We start from the raw sequence: 7,078 nt of genomic DNA, 5'->3' as shown, positions 1-7,078 counted from the left end.
TACATGTACTCTCAACTCTGCTGCCCCACACCCCCCACAGCAAAAGGCAAACAATTTGCGTACTTTCGCGGTGCATGTTTCTCGGCACGTTTTTGCGTTGTCTAGCACAAAGACAAACTTGAGCCCACAGCACCCCTAGTTTAACACGCGTCTGTTGTGTATTTGTCTGTTTGTCGTTGCCCACTCTGCACTGTCGCCTTGACATTGGACGTCTATTTCAGGAGTTTGGGCGGAAGTGGCCAACGCGAATGGCGAGATGTTTGTCAAGGTCGCGTGATACAAGATATGTCTGTACACCTACCCAACTCTCCCCCCCCCTTTCTCTCTCTCTCTCTCTCTCTCTCTCTCTCTCTCTCTCTCTCTCTCTCTCTCACTCACTCACTCTCTCTCTCGATGGGGGCGTAAAACACCTTTATTTAAATAGGAAATAATTAGATGTCTCATTCACACAAGACGAGAAAGAGCAAGACAGATGGCGTTGTCGATCCGTCTTCTTTCTCCATCTCAGCATTCTCATTTGCATAAAACGCCAACTCAATTTTTAAAATAGTGTCCCGGATTAATTCAAAAAGAAGCAATTGAAGTTTTGCGGGAATTACCCTGGTTCATTAATTCAAGACGATGCACAAGTTACTGACCCAATGAAGTGTTGACGTGTACGTTAAAGTTACTACAACTTGAACCCTCTACCGGACCTTTCCTACTCTTCATTTCTCCCCATAGCTGCCATGGTCTTCCTCCAGCAATTTAAACACTCTAGATATTTAGCCAGCGTAATGATGACATAGTGGCATCTTGGTGCACAAATGCATAATCTAAAACTTAAAGCGGCACACATTTGTTTAGGATCCGATGACTCCTAAAAATGGGAGGAAACTTTTGGTGGTCGGGTGAGACGAGGGCACGAGCAAATACTCGAATGACTTTGAGCTTTCTACTGAGGGGGTGGAATTGTAGAGATCTTGAGAAAGGTTGGAGTGGTCAGATGAATTGCAGAAATTCTTGTACGCTCGTACTTTGTTGCGTATTTGAACAAACCTAGGAGAGGGGGTAGGGTTGTGAAAACAGGTACGTCGGGTGAATAATAGTGTTGCGCGGGTGCGCACGTGTTTGGGCATGTCGCTGAAAACATTAGTATTTTCGGTTGGAATGGTGAGGGAAAAAATGCTTCCTAAATATATGACTTAAATTGCGCCATTTACGTGTAACATATTTTGAAGTCAGATCCGTCTAACAGATCAGGGATAGAAGCCATGGAATATGAAAATATTGATTGTCGTAGTTTATAAGTACGAGGCACTTGAATTCGTTGCTTGCGAACAATGCAATGTCAAATATTATGGGCTCAGTTCTTTCTGGGGTAGGTCAACAACTGCCTTTCTGTTTTTATATTCTTCGACATCGTCTAACCTAAGAGGTACAAGGTTGTTGTTTTTTTTGTTTCAAACGAAAAAGGGTCAAACACTAAACGCCTGCAATACATGATATTGTATCACTACCAGATTTTGGATGCAAACACCACACTTTACTCTCATTTTCATACCCCGGCTCAGCACCAGTACAACTGTTGTCAAGTCTCCTTGTTTGATCTAAATTTATCACCTCCTAAAATGTCCCTCCATGTCGTTATGTGCATGCTGCATGTTAAAACAGATTGGGTTCTTAGTGTCTGGGAGGTTGGCTACCGAGATAGATTATAAAAGTCAACTCGTGACAAGGAAGTTGTTGCGTCTGTCTGTTGGGTTTATGAGTCGAGGCAACCGTAAAGGAAGTTGTGGTTGCGGGCCTGGAGAGACAATCTCGCGTATCTGGGTTTCGGTGAGATTGATTTATTTGGTTAATCGAAAATGTCTTTTTGCAAATATCAAAACTAGAACTGAACTTTTGTTGATTTCAGCCAAGTCTTATCTTGGTGTGTGTGTGTGTGTGTGTGTGTGTGTGTGTGTGTGTGTGTGTGTGTGTGTTGGTTTGTTTGAGGGGGAGGGTGTTCCCTCTTCTTCTGAAAAGTTGTCTTAAATCACAGGACGTGAGCGTGTCTCATGGTCGGTGTAAGCCCACGTGTTGGCGACGAGGTGTTGCATGGCACGGTAAATATTGTTGGAGGTGGAGACGATAAGCAGGGATTACTTGGGTGGTGGAAGACGAGACGGTGCACCGCCACGTCCCCACTTGAACAGATCAGGGATAACACGAAAGGAAAATAAGGTATATTTTGACTTTCGCGCCCTTTCGATGCTGAAAACCAAGAACACCGCGACAAAAGTTGGCCTACTGTTTTAGTTAGTGAATTGTGGGCAGGGAAAATAAGAGGAGCAGAACTAAATAATCGTATCGTTTTGGTGGGGTTGGTCAACGGTTTTGTCTTAGTGCAGTACTTGAGGCTTTGGGTGTTAGAGAGGTACGCTTTTAGTAGCGATTGTCTGAAGCACAAAAACAAGCTCAGAGCGAGTCCAGTACCGTCCCTTTTATGGCGTACTCTTGGACCATGTCCTCATTGAGATTCTTTACAATGGACAGAATGAGAGATAATTAAAGTTCCCTTAAATCCTAGCTGTCCATCCACAGACCTATGTGGGTCGTTAGAAAGAGGAAAAGGAATAGCCATGTGGCACGTGCACAAGTCCCCAGGGTTAATTAAACACTGCCTTGTTCACCCCTTGTTTGCGAGTGTCAATCTCTGCACACTTAATTGGGCCAGGAGCTATGTATTTTATCTATTCGAGCGTCTGATCCCCTTTCACGTCGTCTATTGAAACAGTCGGAAAGCAAGGTCACTTTTCGTGTGTGGGGTATTGGTTGTAAAATTGTCACTGTGGACTGAGCTGATTGAAAACTGGCAATTTGGGTGGATCCAATTAAACCTTTTACGTTTTTACGTGCCTCAGGGAACGTTTTGCATTGATTGATGTCTCGCCTTTTCATTTAGTAGTTTGGGGGAAGGCGGGGATACTTTTGCTCTTTCCGTTCTACCTAGTCTTTGTTTCAGTTGGCTTTTCATTCACTTCAGTGTTGAATTTTTAGGCGGACTGGGTAGTCTGTCTGTCGCCAATCTTTCTCTCTGCATCTATTTGTCCATCTCTATTTCATCTGGCTATCATGCTCTTTCCACCTGTTGGTGAAGACAGAGATGTGACAGCAAGATTGCACTGTAACGTGTCGCCATTAAAACCCATGGCGCTCACTGAACTTGCACCCACTGTGCCTTTGGTGAACCAAAATGATTAACGAGGTGACGAAATGATAGCCACTGCTGAGAGTAATGCATGCACATCGTGAAAATGCGGGTGGTTTGGATGGGGGAAGGGGGGGGGGGGCACTGGCAGTCCTATTTCTTTACCTTCCCTCTGTGTGTCTGTCTGTCTATCTATCTTACTTTTTCTCAGTACTAAATGACATTTATTATTGTGTTGGTATGCTTTCCTATATCAACACACATAATGTAACCCCTACTTTGACCACAGGTGATCTGCGAGTTCTTCTGGTCTGGTTTTGTGGTGGGCTGTAATACTTGTGTTATAATGGAAGTGTCTGTCCTCGAATTTCGATGGTATTCGTTGTTTGTGTTGTGTATGTTTGCGCGCGCGCGCGTTTGTGTGTGTGTGTGTGTGTGTGTGTGTGTGTGTGTGTGTGTGTGTGTGTGTGTGTGTGTGTGTGTGTGTGTGTAAGAGTGGAGGTACGAGGTCTGTCTCAGAATAAAGTTTCCCTCCTCCATAAAATCAAAAGTACGCAACCGAAAGCCGCTAAATTTTGTGACGTCATGACATCATGTCTAAGAAATCTCAATGTCAAATTGCAAGTGCATTGGTGAACGGGTCATAGAGCTGTGATGTGTCAAGTGTGGTGTTCTTGTGCACTTTGTCCAAGACAAGTTCGAGGGAAATGGCTGAGCAAAACATTGGTGCAACCTTCTCATGCAGCGATGTCCGAGTTGTGATGAAATTGTCAACTCTTCTCGGCAAGTCTGCAGTTGAAACCCATGGTGTTCTATAGAAAGCAATATGGAATAATGCCCCATCAATTCAAACAGTAAAGAAATGGGCCAGGGAGGTTGAAGATGGGAGGTTTCACATGAAAGATGAAGCGCACACAGAAAACACGGGAAGACAAAGGTGATGCACATTGGGTTATTTTTTTCGACATGAGTGGCATCATACTGAGCTGGCTAGTCACACCTGACGAACTGTCAATGGTGACTACTTCAGGTTCGTCCTGAAAGACAAGATGCGACCTGCGATCCGGAAAAAAGACCCGCTTTGCTTGAAGAAGGCGTCACCCTGCATCATGACAACGCGCCTGTCCACAAGTCCAGAGTTCCACCAGTTCCCCAAGGTGAAAGAAATGCTGCGAGGTCGGCGATTTGAGGACGAGGACCAGATTCAAGAGGCTATGAGTAAAGCACTCAGGACCTTGGACAAACGATCACTGGCCACTATCTTTGACCGCTGGGTACATCTAATGGAGAAATGTCTTGAACTTGATAGTTTATACGTTGAATAGGTATTTGAATAAACTTTCTGTTGATACCAAACACAAGGTGATTTATTATTATATGTGAGGACAGCATGAAAGGGAAACTTTATTCTGAGACAGACCTCGTATATGCGTCAGTGTGTGAGAGTGTATGCGTGGAATTATGAGAAATTAATGAGATTCTTTAATAGAGTGAACTACAGATATTATTTTCAGTGCATGTTGAAAGCTGCTTCAACATGGTGCACGAATGACTACAAAGAGGCACTCTGTACCTATTGATGTTATGTTCATGTATATTACGATATGTTATCAAAGTATAATTCGAATAAACCCAACCATCTGTTATTAACCTTCCTACCGTATCTTAGTTGGGCAAGTCCCGCATACCCGTAATGCTGACACTGAAAAACCACTGCTAATAAATTGTAGGAGGTCTTGCGTTTTCTAGACTTAGTCCTCCTGCACGAGTCTTCTTATTTTTTAAGTAAACTATACATACAAATTGGAGATCTGTTGTTTCTTGAATTATTATATCGATTTCCGTATGAGATTATATACTTTCGACAGAATACTCCTGACCTTTTCACTTGTTTATTGTTTGTTTGTTGTTTGGGCTTTTTTCCATTAGCCTACTTCTGTTGTTTATTTGCTTATGTTTTATGCATCTTTACAGGTCATAAGTGACTCGCAAAGTTCACTACGGTATTACTTTCGAACAAACTTCATTTCTTTTAATGCTTATAATGTATTAGGACATCGCTACATGGTGGAAAGAAGGAGAGACCGTGTTTCCTGTACATTTCTGGTTTAAATGCACATGTTTTACCGTTACAGTTTATCTGCGCATTCATACAGTTATGCCTGCCTCGGTTACAGATGTTGCTACAACACTATATCAAACAACTGTCATTGTACTCCTCTTTTGCACTTTGCATTTTAATGTAATTTTTCTTGCGTTAAAAGGGGGGGGGGTGGAAAAGGGGTGGGTTCTTCCTTTTCTGATTCCCCCCCCCCCCCATTTTTTTTCTTTGTTGGTACCATTTTTTGCTGTTCTGATTGCCACTGTCTGTAATCGGTTTCATTGTTCATTTATACATCAGTTCTCGGTCCGTAAAGAGAATGTAGTTATTATTATAACCTATTTCAGCATGCAAATACCAGGGAACAGAGTTTCCAAGGGGAAGTAACAACGCCTGTACTAGTTTGTTATTTCTGTGTTGCCTCCCTTGATAGTTACAACTTGCCCGAGATGACCAGATTTTGTGCTTATAATATTGATTTGAGATTCAGGGTTTGGTTGTTTGTTGTTTTGTTGTTTTTGTTTGTTTTGTTTGGGGGGGGTGTAATATTGTTTGTTTTTGTTGTTGTTTTGTTGTTGTTTTGTTGTTGTTTTGTTGTTGTTTTTTGGTTTTTTGTTTTTTTGGGGTGGGGTTTATTTATCTATTGCATTTTAGATCTTTTTTAATGGGGGTGGGGGCGGGGTGGTTGTGAGGGATGTACATTTGAACATGGGCACCGTGCGGCCAAGAAGAGCAGAAAAAAAGTTGTATGGAGAGCTGAGAGACAACTCTGGGTCATGGTATATGCAGGCGCGCCCAGTGCTTGTCTCCATTGGACCCTTGTTCCATCCACCTTACATCCTCAGCACATCTCCTACACTCCAGTTTCTTCTGTGGCTTCCAACTACATCAAAATTTAAAGAACAAGAATTGTACTCAAATCGTAATTTTTTTAGATAAGATTTGTTCATCTGACCAGAAAAGACACAGCTGGAAAGTGCCAACACTGAAAAGTGGTTTTGTTTTCTGTGTTACAGAAAAAACAGTTTTACTTATAACAAGAAAAAAAAGATGCTGCTAGCATGAATGCATAAGAACTGACGGAAGCAGTTTTGGTTCTGCAATGTATTAGGACATCGCTACATGGTGGAGAACAGGAGAGACCGTGGTCGTCCGTGGTGCTTCGGTGAAGCGCTTGGCTGTAGCACACAGAAGACCTGAGTTCATTTTCCCTGTGCGATTAATTTGTACTGAGTATCTCCATCGATTAGCTGGAACCTTTTATCTGTCTCAGCCTCCGTCAAGGTTGGCCCTGCCAATCCAGAAACACCTACATTTACAGTGCAAGAGGAGAAAAGGTTGTATTGTAAATTATCCACTATGGCATTATTAAGAAGGCCAACTGTTTCAATAAGGCCTGTTAGGACCAACCTGACTTTAGTGGGATACAACACACCCGCAGAAAGACGGACATGGTAGATAAAATAGACCTCTGCACGCAATGTTTCTGGCGTCTGTGGTGCAGCTGTTTGGCACTTCGCTGTAGTACATTGGCGCCCCGAGACATTTATCGAGCATCTTTGTCTTTCTGATGGAATGTTGTAACCTTCTCAGTCTGGATTGGCCCTCACGGGCAGGATCGGAAACCTTCCTCCTAAACTGTGTCGACTGAAGCGTAAATATACCTTCATTCAAAAGAAAAAACCCCAGAAAAACAGAAAAGGGAGAGGGTGTTAATCTGTTGAGGCTTCTTCAGTACATGTTCCCTTTTATTTTGCTGGACATACATGTTCTTAGCACGGCGAGCAATGTGTGCAATGTAGACA

The sequence above is a fragment of the Aplysia californica genome, unplaced genomic scaffold (genome assembly GCF_000002075.1).
Source record: "Aplysia californica isolate F4 #8 unplaced genomic scaffold, AplCal3.0 scaffold00049, whole genome shotgun sequence".
Lineage (NCBI taxonomy): Eukaryota > Metazoa > Mollusca > Gastropoda > Aplysiida > Aplysiidae > Aplysia > Aplysia californica.
Note: the sequence above shows the minus strand (reverse complement) of the source record.